This window comes from Leucopleurus acutus (assembly GCF_964270905.1).
Source record: "Leucopleurus acutus genome assembly, chromosome: 2".
NCBI lineage: Eukaryota > Metazoa > Chordata > Mammalia > Artiodactyla > Delphinidae > Leucopleurus > Leucopleurus acutus.
In genome coordinates, this window is record NC_139143.1 from 192,004,526 (window position 1) to 192,022,207 (window position 17,682).

Genomic DNA, 17,682 nt, shown 5'->3' on the forward strand with positions numbered 1-17,682 from the left:
TGAGCTCCTGGGGAGGAGTGGACTGTTCGTCCACCTGCCCAGGCCAGGGCACAACCCCGGGGGTGCCACACACATCCTTGTCATTGGAGACATACCTGTTTATTGCAATGCTTCCAGCCAACAGCAGTCATGTGTCTTCTAACTCAGCAGATCCCCCCACCATGGGATGAAGACGCTGTTGCTCGTGGGCATTCTGGGGAAGGACAGATTCCCTCCACTGGGCTCCAGCCCATGAGGTTGCCCAGGGGTCAACATGAGGAAGCAGTGCTATGTCCAGTCCCATCCCCCACTCTGCTGCCCATCAGATGAGGTCCTGGGGACACGGGTTCTGCCTTGCCCCATGCAGTGCCGACAGAGCAGGGCCTCTCTCCTGACCGGGGCCCAGGGCCCTAGGACTGTGCCATATACCATATATGGATGGTGTCCCTATATGGGTGGCTCTGTATCTCTACTCTGACAATTGTCTCTTTGTCCTTGTAACTATCTCACATTGCTTAAGTGCTGAAGCTTTGTAAGACCTGCTTTATCTGTGGGGCCAGAACTTCCTCTTTGTTCTTCACAAATGATTTGGCTCTTCCAAATTCACTGATTTCCATATAAATTTAAACATTAGGCTATAAGTTTCCACAGAGAAATGGATGGGACTTTTATCGTGGTTGCATTGATTCTGCAGATCGATCTGTAGCAGTAGACTTCTTCACCTGAGTTTTCCAATGTATGAATATGATATATCCCTTAATTAATTCATGCTTTCCTTAATTTTTCTGATGGTTTATAGTTTCCTGTGACAAAGTTTGCATATCTTTCACTAGATTCGTCACAGCATTTGATATTTTTGGTACTATTATAAATGGTAACTTCAAAAAATTTTTATTTTCTCTTGGTTGCTAAAATATATAGAAATGTTTGCTAAACTTACTTATTAACATTCATAATGAATCTATAGACTCTTAAAGTTTATTTACATAATCATATCACCTATAAATTTTGACAACAGTATATCTTCCTTTCTAATAGTTATAACTTTTATTACTTTTTCTTGCATTATTGCACTAGCTAGAATCACTAGTCTAGAATTTAACAGAACTTGTAGTAGCAAGCATTCTTGTCTTGTTCCCAATCTTGGAGAACTTTCAACAATTCACCATCATGTGTGATATTTGTTGTAGGTTTTGCATATTTACTTTGTCAGGTTAAGGAAGCTGCCTTCAATTCCTAGTTTGTTAATTTTTTAAAATTGTGAATGGATATTGAATTTTCTCATATGCTTTTGCTTAATTTATTGAGATTATCATATGATTTTCACCCTATTCCATTTATGTGCTTAATTACATTGATTAATTTTATGAATTTTAACCCAATTTTTCGTTCCTAGAAAAAAATCTAACCTAGTCAAATTATATTACATTTTTCTTTTTTTTTAATGGAAGTATAGTTGATTTACAATGTTGTACCAATCTCTGCTGTACAGCAAAGTGACTTAGACACATATACATTCTTTTTGTATATTTTTTCCCATTATGGTTTATCACAGGATAAACCAAGTGCAGTTCCCTGTGCTATACATTAGGAGCTTGTAGTTTATCCAAAGTTATATTATTTTTATATACGGATGATTCTGAGTTGATTAATGTTTGTTTAGGGTCTTTGAATCCAAATTCAGAAGTGATGAACAATCGCTCTGTGTGACATTTCTTGTGATGTCTTTGTCCCTCTTTGGTATCAAGATTATGCTGGGTTTGTAAACCTAGCTGAGGAGAGTGACCTTTTTTCACTTTCAGTTGAAAGTGACTCTTTCAATACAAGAGTTGTATAAGACTGGCATAATTTCTTAAATGCTGATAGAATTAAACAGGCAAGTTAATTTGTACCTAGAGTTTTCTTTGGGGGAAGGGTTTTCATTACAGAGACAATTTCTTTAACAGTTATACAATTGTTTAGATTTTCAGTTTCTTCTTATGATGGTTTTAACTTTTATATTTCAAGAACTTTATTTCAGTCACATGTTCTAATTGATTAGCATACAATCTTTTAAAAATACTTTCCAAATCTGTAGTGATTTTCCCCTTATTCCTTCCTAACATTGGCTATTTGCACTTTTTTGTTTCTCTCTCTCTCTCTCTCTCTCTCAGGCTTATTAATTTTATTAGTCTTGCAAAGAATCTATTTTGGGTTTTATTTTCTTACCTTCAATTTCTATTTCATCAATATCTTCTCTTTATCATTTTCTTCCTTTTACTTTTTTTGGAGTTTTTTTTATTACTTCTTGAGATGACAGTTTATATAATTGATTTCCTTTTTTTTCTTCTTTTTTAATGCACTTAATGGTATAAATTTACCTTCAAAAACTACTTTGGCTTCATACCACACATTATAGTGTAAAATATTTTTGGTTGTCATTAAACATTTTTATTTCCAAAGGGATTGTTTTCTTTGACTTGTGAGTTATTTTAGAATATCTTTCTTAATTCCCAAAATTTCAAGGTTTTTACTATTGTTATCTGTTTGTTTTTTATTTCTAGTTTAATTCCACATGACTCTGATCCTCTGAAATGTTTTAAAACTTTTATTTTATATATATATATATATATATATATATATATATATATATATATATATATATATTAGCATTTGGAGGTGCATGGCATATCCATGTCCATGAGGCTAAGCTGCTGATCATGTTATTTAAATCTTCTGTATCCTTCATGACATTTGTCTACTTGTTCAATTTGTTGCTGAGAGATTTGTGTCAGGATCCACTCTGAATCTGTCAGTTTCTTCTTTTAATTCTATCAATTCTTGCTTTATTTATTATTATTTCTATTTATTTGAGAATATGTTATCAGGTGGCTTTGCATTTAGAATCCATACATCTTCACAGTGAATTGAACATCTTATCAACATAAAATGTCCACCTTTCTCTCTGGTAATGCTCTTTGCCTTGAAGTCTACTTTATCTGGTCTCAGTGCAACTGCTCCTGTTTTCTAATGTAAGTCCTTCCTAGCACATTTTTTTAAAACTTTTTATGTCAACTTGCCTTTATCCTTATATTTAGATTGTAGCTTTTATAAATAATTTATACTTGGATTTTTCTTATGTAGATTTTTATAAACAAAATGTATTTGAATGTTGTTTTTATTGAGCATGACAGGTTTTGTTTTTTAATTAGAGCACTTTATTCGCATTTAATGAAAGTAATGATATATTTGTGGTTAAATATATCTTTTCATTTACTTTTTATCTGGCCTGAATGATCTATGCTCCTTTTCTTCTCCTTTCTTGATTTTTCTTTGATTCTTTCAACTTTTAAAATTAACTCATCCCCCATTATGTCATTATTTATGCATATATTTCTATTCACTTAGCGGTTACTCTAGAGATTATAGCATCCATCCTTGAAGTCAAGGTCAAAGGACAATGCAAAGACATTAGAATAGCTTAATTCCATTTTATTCTCCCCAACTTACATGTTTTTATATTATGCATCCTAACCATATACATATGTAAAACCCCAGACATTGTTAATTTTTGTTTATACAGTCAATTTTCATATAGATTAAACCATATGTTTACAGTTTGCAGTGCTTTTTTTGAACATTTCACTGTTTCCTTTAGTGAGCATCCGCTGGTGACAAGTTCTCAGATTTTGTTTGTCTAGAAATTTCTTTATTTGCTTTCTTTCTTGAAATACACTTTTGCTGTCTGTATAATTCTAGAGAGACAGACATATTGGTTCATTATTGTTGCAATATCTTCCCAGTGAAGGTGGATGGGTGATGGTTCTTCACCACGGTGATTCCTCCACCATCTTTTCATAGCCCTCCTCACATCTGTAACCTGAACCTTCATGGACCTGTTTGGGCTTTGTAGGACTTCTTGAATCTGTCTTTGGATGTATTTTGTCAATTTTAGAAATTTTTCATCCATTATCTAGGCAAATATTGCTTCTCTCTGTTCTCTCTCTCTCTCTCCTTCCCCTTGGATCCAATTAGAAGTCTGTAGCATTGTTCGCTTTATTCCCTATGAGTCTTAAATTCTCATCTGTATTTTCCATAGTTTTCTTTCTTGCTGCTACAGATCGTTTTTTCTCCTATCAGTCTTCCAGTTCTTTAATTCTCTCTCCATCTGTGTCTAATTTGTTGTCCAATGTATCCATTGACTTAATGTTTATTATTATATTTTTAGGTTCTTGATTTTCATTTGGTTCTTTTTTATAGTTTTTAGCTTTCTGATAAAATTCTAACTCATTTAATGTTTGTGTCTGATAATCCAATATTTGGAGCTCCTGCAAGTCTGTCTATATTTCCTATTGTTTTCTTGGTTTTCATTTACATTGTCTTATCTCCTCATATATCTAGTTATTTTTTGTCAAGTGCCAATCATTATATTTTTTAAATAACTAAAAATAATCTGAGGCTTAGAATTATGTTATTAATATCTTCCTCACCAGAGGACATGTTTGTTTCTGACAAGCAGAAGGAGTCACTCTAACCCAGGACCACCTTAGTCCAACTTCAGGCAATGAGATGATTTGCAGACTCTCAGTGTCCCAGCGAGATGCTGCGAGGGGAGAGGCAGCCCTAAACACTAAGCGCCCCTTGACTGTCGCCTGCATTATGTTCCTCTAATTCTCCATTGCTTTCTGGACTCTGATTCAAGCTGGTTTGGTCTGTCTTCAGTGGGAGGGTTGGTCTGAATTATCTATTTGCTTTTACTGTTCACAAAAGTCTTTCTCTGGTCCACAGTTCACTTTCTGAGGCACAGGCACAAAGCTGTGAGGCCCGAGGCATTAACTGAGGCCCGAGGGGAAACTGGATGGCGAAGGAGATCTTCCCAATAGGTCTGAGCACTGAGCACCACCGGGAAGGGCCAGGGTAGCCAGAGGACCACAGCAGAGTGGAATCCAGCTGTGAGTTTGGGTGCAAGGATTCTCACAGCAAGAAATGGTAAACACAAGAGTCCCTCACATCTGCCCCTCAGAAGCTCGTGCTGTATCCCGCCTGACCTGCCACAGCTGCAGCATCGCTGGTTGACCACGGCCACTTGGTCATGGTCCCCAGTCACCCAGATCAGACACCATCAGACCAAACCTCTGAGTCTCATGGCTGAGAGGAGAGAGAGAGGTGAGGGAAAGGTGGAGTGAGAGAGAGGGAAAGAGGGAGGGAATGGGTAGAGACACAGACGTGGAGGGTGGAGAGGAGATGTTTGGGCAGGGGAAGCAGAGCCAGGAGACCGAGAAGCACAGAGTTGGGAGAGGCCTGGGCAGAGAAAGGAGAGGCCAGAGGGAGAGTGGCCAAGAGATGAAGAAAGGCCACTTTTGTTCCCCCTGCCCTCGGTCAGGGTCTGCCCCCCACCTCCATGCCTCCCCACTTCCAACCCCCTCTCCTTTCTTCTTGTTCACATCACCCCAGCTTCTTGGACCCGGCCTTGCAGCCTAGGAGGTCGGATGAAAACCCTGTCTCATCTGAGCCAGGGTCTCTGCCCTCCCCCTCACCATCCCCCATCCCCTGATGGGCACAGGCTGTCTGTCCCCTTGGACACTCAGGTCCAAAACAAGCTTCCCCAGGGTCATGATCTCCACATGGGGTTGCCAAGGCTGCCATCTCACCCCCACTTCTCAGCTACTTTTGACTCTGGATGGAGAAGCACATTCCTGCTACGGGGCAGGGGGTGAGGGAAGAGTAGGCGGGTCCTGGGAACTGGAGGGGGTGGGGACAGAAGCTCTTCCTCCTGGTGGGTGTCTGCAGCTCAAGGCTATGAACAGCCCCCACTCAGACGCTGGTTCCCCACATTTCCAAGCTACCAGGTCAAGGAAGGTCGGCCCGGCACCCACCTGCCCTGCCACCCACCTCCCACCCACGCAGGTTTGATCTTGGTGGAGGCAGGCGGCCGGCAGCTCTGAGGAGCGGGTGAGGGCCAGCCGAACTCACTGTCTCCACGGCTGCCCGAGATTTTCTGGGCAAGTCTCTAACCCTGGATGACACTTCTGGACGCTCTGCGTTTCCACGTGCCGGAATTCCAGCCACGCAGTTGCTTGAATCCATCCCCCGCCTCCTCACTAAGGGCCTCCGATGGCACTGGACCTGCCCCTTCCGCCCACCCTGCCCAGGGTTGTGGATCCGGTTTCCATTCTGAGTTCGTCTTTGAAGATGGCATCGAATGCATGACCCAGAGGCTTGTCTCATCCCACAAGTATGTTTCAGCTCAGAGGTTACCCAAAATAGATCTATCTACGAAGGCTCCGCTTAGGCAAAGTGAAGATGCAGGACTGGTTTGAGTGAAAGCAAAGCCAGCCTCTGTCGCTGCCCCAGACAACGCGGAGCGTTTACTGAGATTTGGGGGGAGTCCCTGGGGCTCGCGGGTGTGCATGCCTGAGCTCTTAGGAGGGAACAGAAGCCCGGGCTCTCTGGGCAGGGAACCCTCTCAGGTGGGCCACGCAGGAGCTGCCTGTGCTGGCTCTCCCAGGTTGGGTGCTGTGGGCCCAGCAGGAAGCCAGGGACCCAGAGAGCTCAGACTTGCCCTCTGCCGCTCACCTGCCCCCCCCACCCTGCAGATGCCCCCCCAGGCCGAGGCTCCCGTGCTTTCTCCCCACTCTCTCCCTGCAAGAACTGTTTCTTCCCCGAAGACAAGCTCACACCCTCCGCCTGCTGACAAGGCCAGCCCCACGAACCTCCAGGGGCACTGCCCCAGGTGGAAAGCAATGGGGCAGGGATTTGAGCCCAGCCTGGCTGGTAGCAGATTCTCTGCTGATCACTACTGTCCTACAGCCTGGGGCAACCCTGGCGCGTGGGGCGGCAGGCCAGGGGGGCAGTGACTCACAGGACAGACCCAGCAATGTTCCTGCTTGACGGCCCGTGGAATCACTCGTTCCTCTTTTGCAGCGAAACAGATATACGATTGGGTAGATTTCAAAAATCACAAGAACGTGTGAGCTAGGAAGGGAAGCTACTGAAGGCATCTGTTTGGAGCTGTAATCGTTTCCTGGAGCTGCCGTGACAAAGTGCTGCGAACCTAGTGACCGAAAACAACAGAAATGGATTCTCTCTCAGCCCTGAAAGACAGGATTCCCCAGTCAAGGTGTGGGCAGGGCTGCACTGCCTCCGGAGGCCCAAGGGGAGGCCCCTTCCTTGGCTTTCTCCAGCTTTGGGAGGCCGCCTGCAAGCCGGGGCGCTCCTGGGCTGTGGCCGCATCACTGCGACCCTGCATCTTGTCACACAGCCTCTCACGTGGGTTAGGGGCCCCCAACCCAACACGACCTCATCCTAACTAGTTAAATCTGCAGAGCCCTGATTTCCAAATCAAATAAGGTCACATTCTGAGTTTCTGGGTAGACATGAATTTGGGGGAGACCACGTTCACCCCAGGACAGGAGCCATCGGCTCGTGGATGCCAGCCAGTCCCCAGCCCCACAGTGTATACCGACATTCCCTCCCTGCGCCAGCAGGACCTAGAAGCAGTGCCCTGGTTATCACCACTAGACCCCGTCCCAGAGCAGGGCTGTCCTTTCGCTGTGAGTGCAGGGGGAGGGGCCGCCTGGCTCACAGGCAATGGGGTCACCAGCTGAGTGTGCCTGCCAGGGACGTGGAACTAGGGCATCCCTCCTCCCTCCGGGATCCTGGCATTCCCGGCCATCCAGGCTGAGAGGTTAGTACGGCACCAGAAGCCAGCCCTGCAGGGACAGCCCATGAGGCTCACTCCTGTGCCCACCAGCACCAGCGCCCATGGAGTCGGCCCAGCCCTGCAGCCGGGACCACTTCCGAGCCAGTGCCAACCCCCCCAGTGTACAAAGGTGGCCTCGGTGGTGTTGATTAAACATGCAGCACCGTGCTGACCCTGAGCAGGCCAGGTGAGAGCCCAATAATACAGACAGATTCGAGGGGCCCTAAAAGGCTCCAAAGGTTAATATTTGCACAACTCCTGAACGCCCACAAATTAGCTAACTACACACGGCTAACTGGTAGGCACACAGCTGGGGAGGAGGCCTTCTCGGAAGCACGGGCCGCTGTAATTGATGAGGATGATATCCTTTTAATTGCCTGCGTGCAGGCGGCTTGGGCAGCAGCCCCGTGCCCGCCCCATCGCCCAGTGACCGTGGAGAGCGACAGGTGCTCTCCAGGGCGTCCTGTCTGCAAACAAGGTTGCCTTCCCCAGGAAGGGCCCAGCCGAGAGGAAGTGTTACCGGGCACACCTGCCCTGGAGGTTATCCCACTGTCCCGGGAGTGGAGCTGAGGCCGTGATCCCAAAGAAAGGTCCCAACCCAGCTCCCCAATGCCCACTCACTGTGCCCCCGTCCCTGGCAGACATCTGCCTCCTGGCCTCTTCCACCCCCAGGTCTCCCCACGGCCTGGACATCTCCCGCCTGGGCCGACCCTTGGGGTCTCAGCAGAAAGGCTGGCTCGTCGGAGGCATTCCCAGACCTCCGGTCAAGGGCCCCCTTGCAGACCCCTCTCCCTCTGCACCGTTCGTTCTCTTCCTCACGCTTAACCACAGGCTGCAAATATCGGGCTTCTTGTCCAGCCCACGGGGGCAGGGGCTCGTCCAGCCCCATTCCCTGGCTGGCCCTCACCTCCGAGCACATGACTGGCGCTGAGTGGACAGCTGCTGGGAGAGCAGAGGGCACAGGCAAGGGGCCTAGGGGGGCCCACCCGCGCCGGGGCCCCCAGGTGAGTGAGAAGCTGCTTTGCCCTCCGACGGCTGTCTGCTCCGGGCTGAGCCTGCCACGCCCCAGGCTCTGCTCTAAGTCTCCACGTGGTCCCCTCCCAAAGGCACCCACCCCACGCAGGCCTGGCGTCAGGGGTGAGACCTGCAGGATCCGGGCTCAGAAGGGCCACACTTGGGACTCTGTTTTCACCATCTCACACATTGCCTTGAGTTTGTGCTGAATTAGTGCGGTCCAATGGGATGACGGGGGCTCACTCCCCGAGGGGTCTCAGCCCCCTGGCCCCAGTGCCCTGGTTCTGCCCAGTCCCCCTCCCCACCGCCAAGGCTGAATTTCACCAAGCTTGGTCTTGGGAGCCTCTGTGGATGAGCAATAGCTGCTCGGGGGAGAGAAGACATGTCCCCAAATGACACAGAAGGCTCCCTGTGGGGCTGCGGCTCAGGACACACGGGGCAGGTGGTCCCCAAGTTCCCGGCCTCTGGGGGCGGAAGGCGGAAGGGTCAGCCTCTGGGTGGGGGACCGAGAGGATCCTGGGGCCCAGGCCCGTATGGACATCCTCAGGGTCTAGTGGGAACCAGGAAGGCGCCAGGGGTCCTGGCGGGCACGGTTCATTGTTCTGTTTCCATAAAATCCCTTAAGTGGCAACTGGCCTTGAAATTGATCCCTGATTAGAGCCGGTTGGAAGCCACGTTGAATTAATGACGCAGCCAACAGCCATCTTTCCCCAAATGTTTTTTATAGCAGCAATGGGGGGAGGGGGTGGGTAGAAGGGGGACAACTTCGAATAAAAGAGGTTTGGGGCCATGTTATGTTTTGCTAATACTTGAATTTTACCTAAGATTACTTTTTCTCCCATATTTAATATATTGTTTTAAATAAAAATTCCTAATAAATCTTGAGAGAAATATGTCATAGCAGAGCTTAAAAACCGTAGTGCCATATATAACAGTTCATAAAACATTCTACCCAAATAGCCAAAATCGTAGGGCGTTGGACCAGAAGTAGTCACCTCCAGGAGCGGCCTTTTATTAGCTACTAACATTAAGAAAGGGCAGTGCTGTTTCTTAGCCAGATAATTAAGTACCGTTTTCTCTTTTCTAATTCTATAAAATTAAACTTCCTGTTTTAAAGGTCTGGAGAGGCCTTGGGCAAAGGGTCCAGGGATGAGCCCTGAGGGCACAATCAGGGAAACAGCAAAGGCCTTATGTGCCCAAGACCATAAAACGCAGGGCTTGGAAAAACACGCCGCAGTCAGCAAAAACTTGCAGATCGTAAATCAGAGATCCATTCTCTCACGTCATTTTGACTAATCCATTAAATCGTGGTGCCCAGGGCTCCAGCAGAAACAGAAGCTGCAGCTGGCCCGCACCTCCAACCTCCTGTGTTATTCAAGCCCCACGAGCAGTGGCTCACGGCTGGTTCTGGGGCCGGGCGAAGACCAGGCGGTGGGCAGCAGGGTAGCCGCTGTCCCGATGGGGAGTCGCCTGCTTTAACCGCCGAGGGTGAGGGAGCCAGAGGGGACTGAGGTTCCTGAGGCCGCAGACCCACCCGGAACTGACCGGTTCCCAGTGCGCAAGAATTTCTTCCTCGTCACGGGAAATAAATCTTAGATCACGCCGCAGGCACCTTCATTTGATTTCAGTTTGGTGGTTTGGGGGCCTTTTTGCTTGTACGTGTAGACAAATTCTTAATGAGTATTTAAAATATCTAACAACACAGACCGGTGGGCGGCTTTGTGGCCACAGACAGACCGACAGGACAGTTCTCTCCACGAGACGCGGGCGCCAACGCGCCAGCCCCACGACGTGATTCTCCGCTGGTTCCCGCAGCCCTCTCCTGCTTCTGGCCCTCCAGTGGTGACCACGTAGGTGACCCTCCTGGGGTGACTGCCTGCCCCACCCACATGGGCTGCTCCCCGACCCAGAGCCAGGCTGGAAGGGGGCCGAGGGTCAAAAGTCAGTGTGAAATCTGGAAGCGCCGCCCACGGGAGCTAGGGTCTGGGTACCAGGCCAGGCGGGGAATGCATTTCTCACCTAGACGTGGTGGGGGGTCGGGGCTGGTGCCAGCGGATGTTCTGGGACAGACAGAGGCGGTTGAAATATCACCGACCGACCAGCGAATGCGGCTTTTCATCTGGAGGGAGGCTCGGCTGGCGCTCCCAGCCCCGTGGATGGGGGCCTCCGGTGCTTTGCCGGGGGGACTGCATGTCTGAGAGGGATGGACGGTTTCCGTCAAGTGCGCTGAGCGCTCCAACCCCGATGCCCGTCAGGGGCCCAGAGCTCCAGGGCAGCAGCCTCTCATGGGCTGCAGGGAGGCCAGTCACTCCCAGCCCCCGGACCCCCTCCCTCCCCAGGCCCATCCTGACCACACACTCCCAGAAGCTGTAGGCTCACAGCCCGCCTTCCAGGCCAAACCCTTCTGCACATTTATGGAATTGCACACGTTCATTTTCATAGCAAAATACTTGCTAAATCTTAAGAGAAAAATGTAAGTCTTTTATGTGGTTATTAAGATTTCAGCCAAGTCAGGTTATCAGATGTCAGACATCTGTATAGACACTTTTACTCCAGATCGCCTCTAAGATAAAACCCCGCTCCTCTGTCCTGGCAAAGAGCGCTCGGGGGTACCCCCCAGGCAGGTCTGTGCCAAGAGGGGTCCCCCGGGGAGAGCCAAGTGCCACCCACACACTGACATGCACACACACGTGCTCACACGCACGCACACATTAACACAGACTGACGCGCGCGCACACACACCGACAACACTGACGTTCACACACTGACACACACACACTGGCACGCTCACACACACCCTCGTTGGGAGACACTAAAGAGAACTTTTAAATCATCCGAGTTCCGTCCTCCTGTTCTGAAGGCTAAGGGCTGTGCTCGGCTCTGATCCCGCCTGTGAAAGGCCCCGGCTGGCAGGGTCCCCCCGCCCCATGCAGGGCCCCCGGGGGGCCCTGACTCTGTAGAAGGAGTGACAGAGAGATGGACATCAAGGTGGGAGCGGACAGCCCAGCGGTTCAGGTGCCCCTGCTCTGGAGGCCAATTCCACCCACCCCCCAGGGTTTCTCCAGACAGGGGCTGATGGTCAACGAAAGGGGACCCAGCCCTGGCATGAACAGTGTTCCCCATGGGTGGGTTTATTAATACAAAAAGTTCCATAGATGTGTCAATAACAAGCATTTATTTACTTAATGGGTCACCTTTATTTTTAAAGTAAGGTTGCGTGAATATCAGATGGTGGGGGGAGGTCCGAGGCATATCTGTAATGGGTGGTCTTGGGCCAGCACTGGCCCTGAGGTGCTGCATCGTGGGCTATGGCATGGGGTAGCCAAGGTAGAGAGTGGCTAGTTGTTTCACGGTAGCTACACGTAGGTCTCTCATGGTAGCTGTGTTTCTCTGTCTGTGTCTCTGTCTCTCTCTCACCACTGAGCGCATTTCCTTTCCAGGGTTGGAATCGTGCACCCAAATGGAAATCACTGGTTCCCACACTGGTGTCCTGAGGGCCTGTGAAAGTGGGTGTCTGGAGTGAGGGGGCACATCAGAGGCCGTGTCCAGGAAGTGACTGGTCATCCCGTCCTCGTGTTCCCGTTCATGGCCTCCACGGCTCCGCGTCCCCAGGAGCCCCTGCAGGACCAAGCCAGCGCCCACGGCTGACCCAGCCCCAAACCCTGGGAGGAAGGCCTGGCTGGGCTAGGAGGGCCAGTGCCCCCCGGCACTTTAATTGGCAACAGCCAGCAGACGCAGCCACATCTGCGGGTCATTTCAAAGACAATAAATCAGGAACTTTCAAGACTGGCGCCCTGCCAAGGCGGAGAGAGGGGCTAGGACAATGGCAGCGCCACGGCCCCGCATCCGGAGGCCAGAGGTGGCAGGACGGGGGAGAAATAGATGAGCTTTGTCTCCAACAAGTCTCTGTGGTCAGCCCGGGGCTGGAAGTTTACACAGAAGGAATGTGTCCTCGGTGAAAGGAAGGGCCACACCGAGGGGCCACTGGGTTTGAAGGGACCCTCGGCTGTGAACACAGCTCCCAGGGTGCCCGGTCCAGACAGCAGAGGTGAGGGGGTCCTCAGGGGTCAGCAAGGCAGGGCTTTCCGGTTCTGAATGGGGAAACTGAGGCCAGCAGGGAGGTGACTTGCCAAAGTCGCTGGGCAGCCCCAGGACAGAACGCAGCCCCTGACTCTGCCCGAGACACGTGGGCACATGGCCCCACCCAGGGAGCCGGGACAGAGCACACCCAGGAGTGAGGGTCAGCGGCGCGTGGCAGGGCAGCATCACTGAGAAGGCTGGCGTCCTGCAGGGGCCCCACCACTGGCAGTGACACAGCAACACATGAGGGTGGGGCCCTTGTGCCCTGTCCCCAACACAGAGCTGCCCTCCTTATAATCCAAATGCCTCTGAGGGGTCTGCTTTAGAGGAAGCCCATTTTAAATCATCATCATTATAGGTCAGCTCCATTTAACCCCCAAGAACTCTATGAGGGAAGCCCTATCAACTAAGCCCATTTTACAGATGAGGAAACTGAGGCTCAAAGGGTTTAAGGGACCTGCCAAAGGTTATACAACTAAGTCAGTGGCAGACCTGGAATCAAACCAGGAGCCAGCCCTCCTTCTTCTCCGAAAGAAGGGAGACAGGATTAAAAATTGGAAGCCCGATTCAGGAATCCAACTGCTCACCAGGAGGGCAAACAAAGGAAGCTGGAGAGACTCAGGAAGGAGAATGTACCTGCCCAAGACATAGCAGCATGAATTGTCATAATATTGGGGAAAGATGCCCTTAGAAGGTTCGAGGGCTGGGGTGGGGGGAGCAGATCACATACAAATTATCAGGAATGAAATGGCACCAGACAATGAGGAAACATTTTCAAAATTCTGAAGGAAGTAATTTCCAGTCTAGGATCCAGGATCCAGGCAAACACACAATCAAGAGTGTTGGTAGAGTAGAAACAATTTCAAAGATCCAAAGGCTTCAAATTTTTACTTTGCATGAGCCCTTTCTCAGAAAGCTACTTGAGGATGCACTCCAGTAAATCAAAGGCATAAACCGAAAAGTAGATTCAATGGGACTCAGGAGACAGGGAATTCAAAACCGGAGAGAAGCAGAGAAATGCCCACGGTGATGGTGAAAGCAAGTCCCAAGACAACCACTGCACTGGTGACCTCAGATGAGGTGAGAAAAATGGTTAATAGCACCTCCTTTCCTTCCCAAATGTGTCCCAAGTGAAGTAATAACTAATGAGCAACCAGAACAGCATGAAGGGAAAAAAAGGAGGATCCGAGGGGTCAGCTCCAAGAAAATAAATAAGTGAAACACGGAAAGTGGATACATTTGGCCATTTTTAGAGAAATCTTACAGCTCTTTAATTAGTAACAGCTGCATAGAAATGTATGCAAATGAAAATATAAGGCAATTGCTAATACAGGCAAATTCAAAAGTTGCTTAAGAAAGGAAATGAAATCATAGTTCTTCCGTGGCTTAGCTGAGAATAGTATCCACACGTTCATAAGAAAGTAAACCCTGAAAACTGATGTAAAAAAATCGTGGGGAGACTAAACTGACAGTTGTATGTGAAGAGGGTTAAGTCTTTATCCTTCGACAGCACAAAGGCAACAGGACGTTGTTACAATTAGTTATGTGATGTAAGGTATAAACATGTCATTTTAAAACATAAAGATAAATTCAGATAAAACTCTGAGGAGGACTTCCCTGGTGGTCCAGTGGCTAAGACTCCACGCTCCCAATGCAGGGGGCCCGGGTCAGGGAACTAGAGCCCGCATGCCGCAGCTAAGAGTTTGCATGCCACAACTAAAAGATCCCTCGCACAGCAATGAAGATCTTGCGTACCGCAGCTAAGACCCGACGCAGACAAATAAATAAATATTAAAAAAAAAAAACTCTGAGGGAGTTGAAATGGCTGTTTTGGGTGGCAGAAATCAGAAGGCTGATGAGAAGTGGAGGTCATCCACTCTCCTCATTAGCCTTATACTATGTAAGTGTATAATTTTGACAAAATATTTCCATGTGTAATTCAGATGCAAAATAAAGCAACAGAAAAAAGGAAGAAAGTGGAAGACCACAGGGGCGTGCTTCACTTCAGGGCCATATGGAGGGCCCCCTGGTGTGTGGGCCTCTGAGCATTTCCTTCTGGGTCCTGAGGCTCTAGTGGCCCTCATAGCTGTCCCCACCCAGCTGGGGTCTCGTCCTCAGAAACACAGAGATGCCAGCAGGTAAATGGATTTCCAGCCACGGTGTGGGGAGTTGCTGCTGCTGACAGACCCCTCTCGACAAGAAGTCAAATGTGGGAATCCAGGCCAGGCCACGGTGGGGAGCCAGACAGAGTGTCGAAACGGGACCCTGAAAGCTGGCCTCCCGGGAGCACAGCTGGGGTGCAAGGTGAGACACACCCGCGCCTCCCAGGCCCACCTTCTACCGCGCTGAGAAGAGGCAAATGGCGGATTTCAGATTTCAGGGCTGTATTACCTCTCCCCACCCCCTCCCCCCTCTGCAGCCTCATGCCCCCCAACGTGTCACTGAATTGGTGTTGGTTCCAGCTCTGCTGTAAACTCCAGGGGAAAGAGGGGACCGTGGTGCTCTTCCCAGGACATGGGGCTATAGCCAGCCAGCCCTCTTTCCACCCTTCCTGGAAGCCCCCAGCTCGTGCCCACAGCAGGATGGATGGCGTGGCCCTGCCGTGTGCCTGTCTCCACATCCGTGGATGGCCCAGGACAAGTGGGGATGGACAGGAACTCTTGTCACCGACCCTGCAGATCGGGCACAGCAAACGTTTCTGCAACACGCTCTTCCCTTTGTAAAATTCTCCCTCTGGTGTCCCCTGGGAAGGGGCTGCACAGCTGCCACACGCAACAGGGCTTGGGCTCCCTGAGAAGGGGGCCGAGGCGAGAAGGGCTGTGTCGGAACCCCACATCGTGCTGACTCCAGGCAGGCTCTCGGTGAGGCTGGGCTCTGGGGACCGAGGGTGGGCTCCCAGCTGAGCCTTCGGGCCTGGTGTGCACAAGGCCCCTCCTGGCAGCGCTGGGAGACAGGACCACTGGCCCCAAAGTGTCCCCACCTCCCCCGGTCCCGGGGCAAGCAACAGTTTCTCACCTTGCTTAGCAACAGGCTTCTCTCCAGGAGTGACCAGGCCCCTGCTGAAGGGTGCGTGCGCGCGTGCGTGCGTGTGCACACGTGTGTGTGATGCGTATGTGTGTGTGCACCCACGTGCATGCCTGCATGTAAGCGTGTGCAGCGCCCCCGAAGGTGCTAACTGAAGGGTCAGGAAACAGGGCAGAAATGGTGAAATGAAAATGCTCAGGGCTTATATTCCTTCTCACCCTCAACAGATCACTGATGTCCTCTGAAACTAGGGGGCAAACCCGGGCCTCCCTGAGTCTGTGAGGCTCCTCGGAGGGTCTCTGCCCGGGCATCTCCCCCAGAGGCAGAGGTCCTGCCCCCAACCAAACGTGGCCATCTAGCCAAGCGGGCCCTTTCTCCCTCATCCACGTCTCACGACGGCTGGAATTCCCACCTTCTTAAAGCAAAAACAACAGAAACACTCAAACCCAGGGGTGATGAGCAAAGCCCCGGAGACACCTGTCCTGTGACCCAGCACGAGCCAGGAGCACACATGTCACTCCCGAAGCTGACGTCTGTGGGTCTCAGCTCTGAGACCCGAGCATCCGAGCGCGCCCGGCGGGGCGAGCGCTCCGGGTCTCCAGACGCCTCTGCTCCCGGCTGCCGCCTCATCCTCGTGCCCCGGAGCCGGGCTCTGCCCTGTCCTGCGGGCCTGGAGGGGCCCACGCTGTGCCCAGCCCGGGGAGGAGGCTGGCGCTGAGCTTTCTCTGACGCCCGGTGGGAGCATTTCTGTGCAGGCCCACATTCCAGGATTGCTAGCCTGGGCCTGGTGTTGAAAGACGGCACAAATGATAAATTAAATGAGAAGGAAATGGCTGAGGGCCCCCATTCATAACCCAGAGTCCAAGGCGCCGGGCCCATGAATCTCCCCTTGAGCATTGCTGGGTTCATAAAGGTCCGATTCACGCCAGAGCCAGCCGTGCGGACCTGCCCGATCAGGATTCACCCCCAGCGGCTGGGGAAACGGAGGCTGGGGGCAGGGAGCCTGGGGGATGGAGGCTGGGGACACACACGTGGACTCGCCTTTGGCCCATTGTTCCAAAGGGATTTTCCAACTTCCTGCCCTCCCCCTCTTTCTTACCCAAATAAGAGGGTGATGGTCACCTCACAGGACCCCCACCCTCTCCTGGCCTCTCGGCCTCTCTGGAAGCCCTGGCCCAGGTGTACAGAGAACAGTTAATTGCAAAAACGTGTGAGTGGGGCAGCCCAGCCCGCCCACCGCATGGCCCTTTTCCTGGGTAATGAATTCAAGCGCACGGGAAATGCCAGCACGAAGAGCGGGGCCAGAAAGGGGAGGGGCTCTGTCCCCTCCCAAACACGCTCCCGGCCACTTAATCTTCCGCCTGGGTCAACACAGCGACGGCTTTGCTCCAACCTCGAGGCCCCCCGCCCCCATCAGAAGGTGCACTTGGATCACTGGGTACAAGCATCAGGCCAAGGGAACGGCAAGTGGGCAAAGCGGTAAGTATGTCTTTCAACAACAGCTGAGTCTTGGTTAATCTTCGCTTCTGAAGGATTCGGTCATTTCAGGGTCAAGGTGATTTAGTTCAGGGCTTCCCGCTCTCCCACACCCCCGGGACGCCCAGAGACCAGGGCGGTCCCAGACATCGGGTGGGTCCCAGGCATCTCGGGCTCCAGGCTGGTACCTGTGGTTGCCTTGGTCCCTCCGACCCCTTGGCGATGAGGTCCAGCCCTGGCCTGTGGTGATGCCCCCACCCGTCCGCTAGTTTGAGCCTCTCTGCTGCCGTTGCACGACTGTCCCTGGTCACCGCAGGCTTTCAGGACTTCGGGGTGGCCCCGGGCACACACAGCTCCTTCCTCATCTGCCACCTCCCCTGCCTGCCCGGCTGGGGGCTCAGGCCACCCCTCCAAGACAGGGGCCGCCG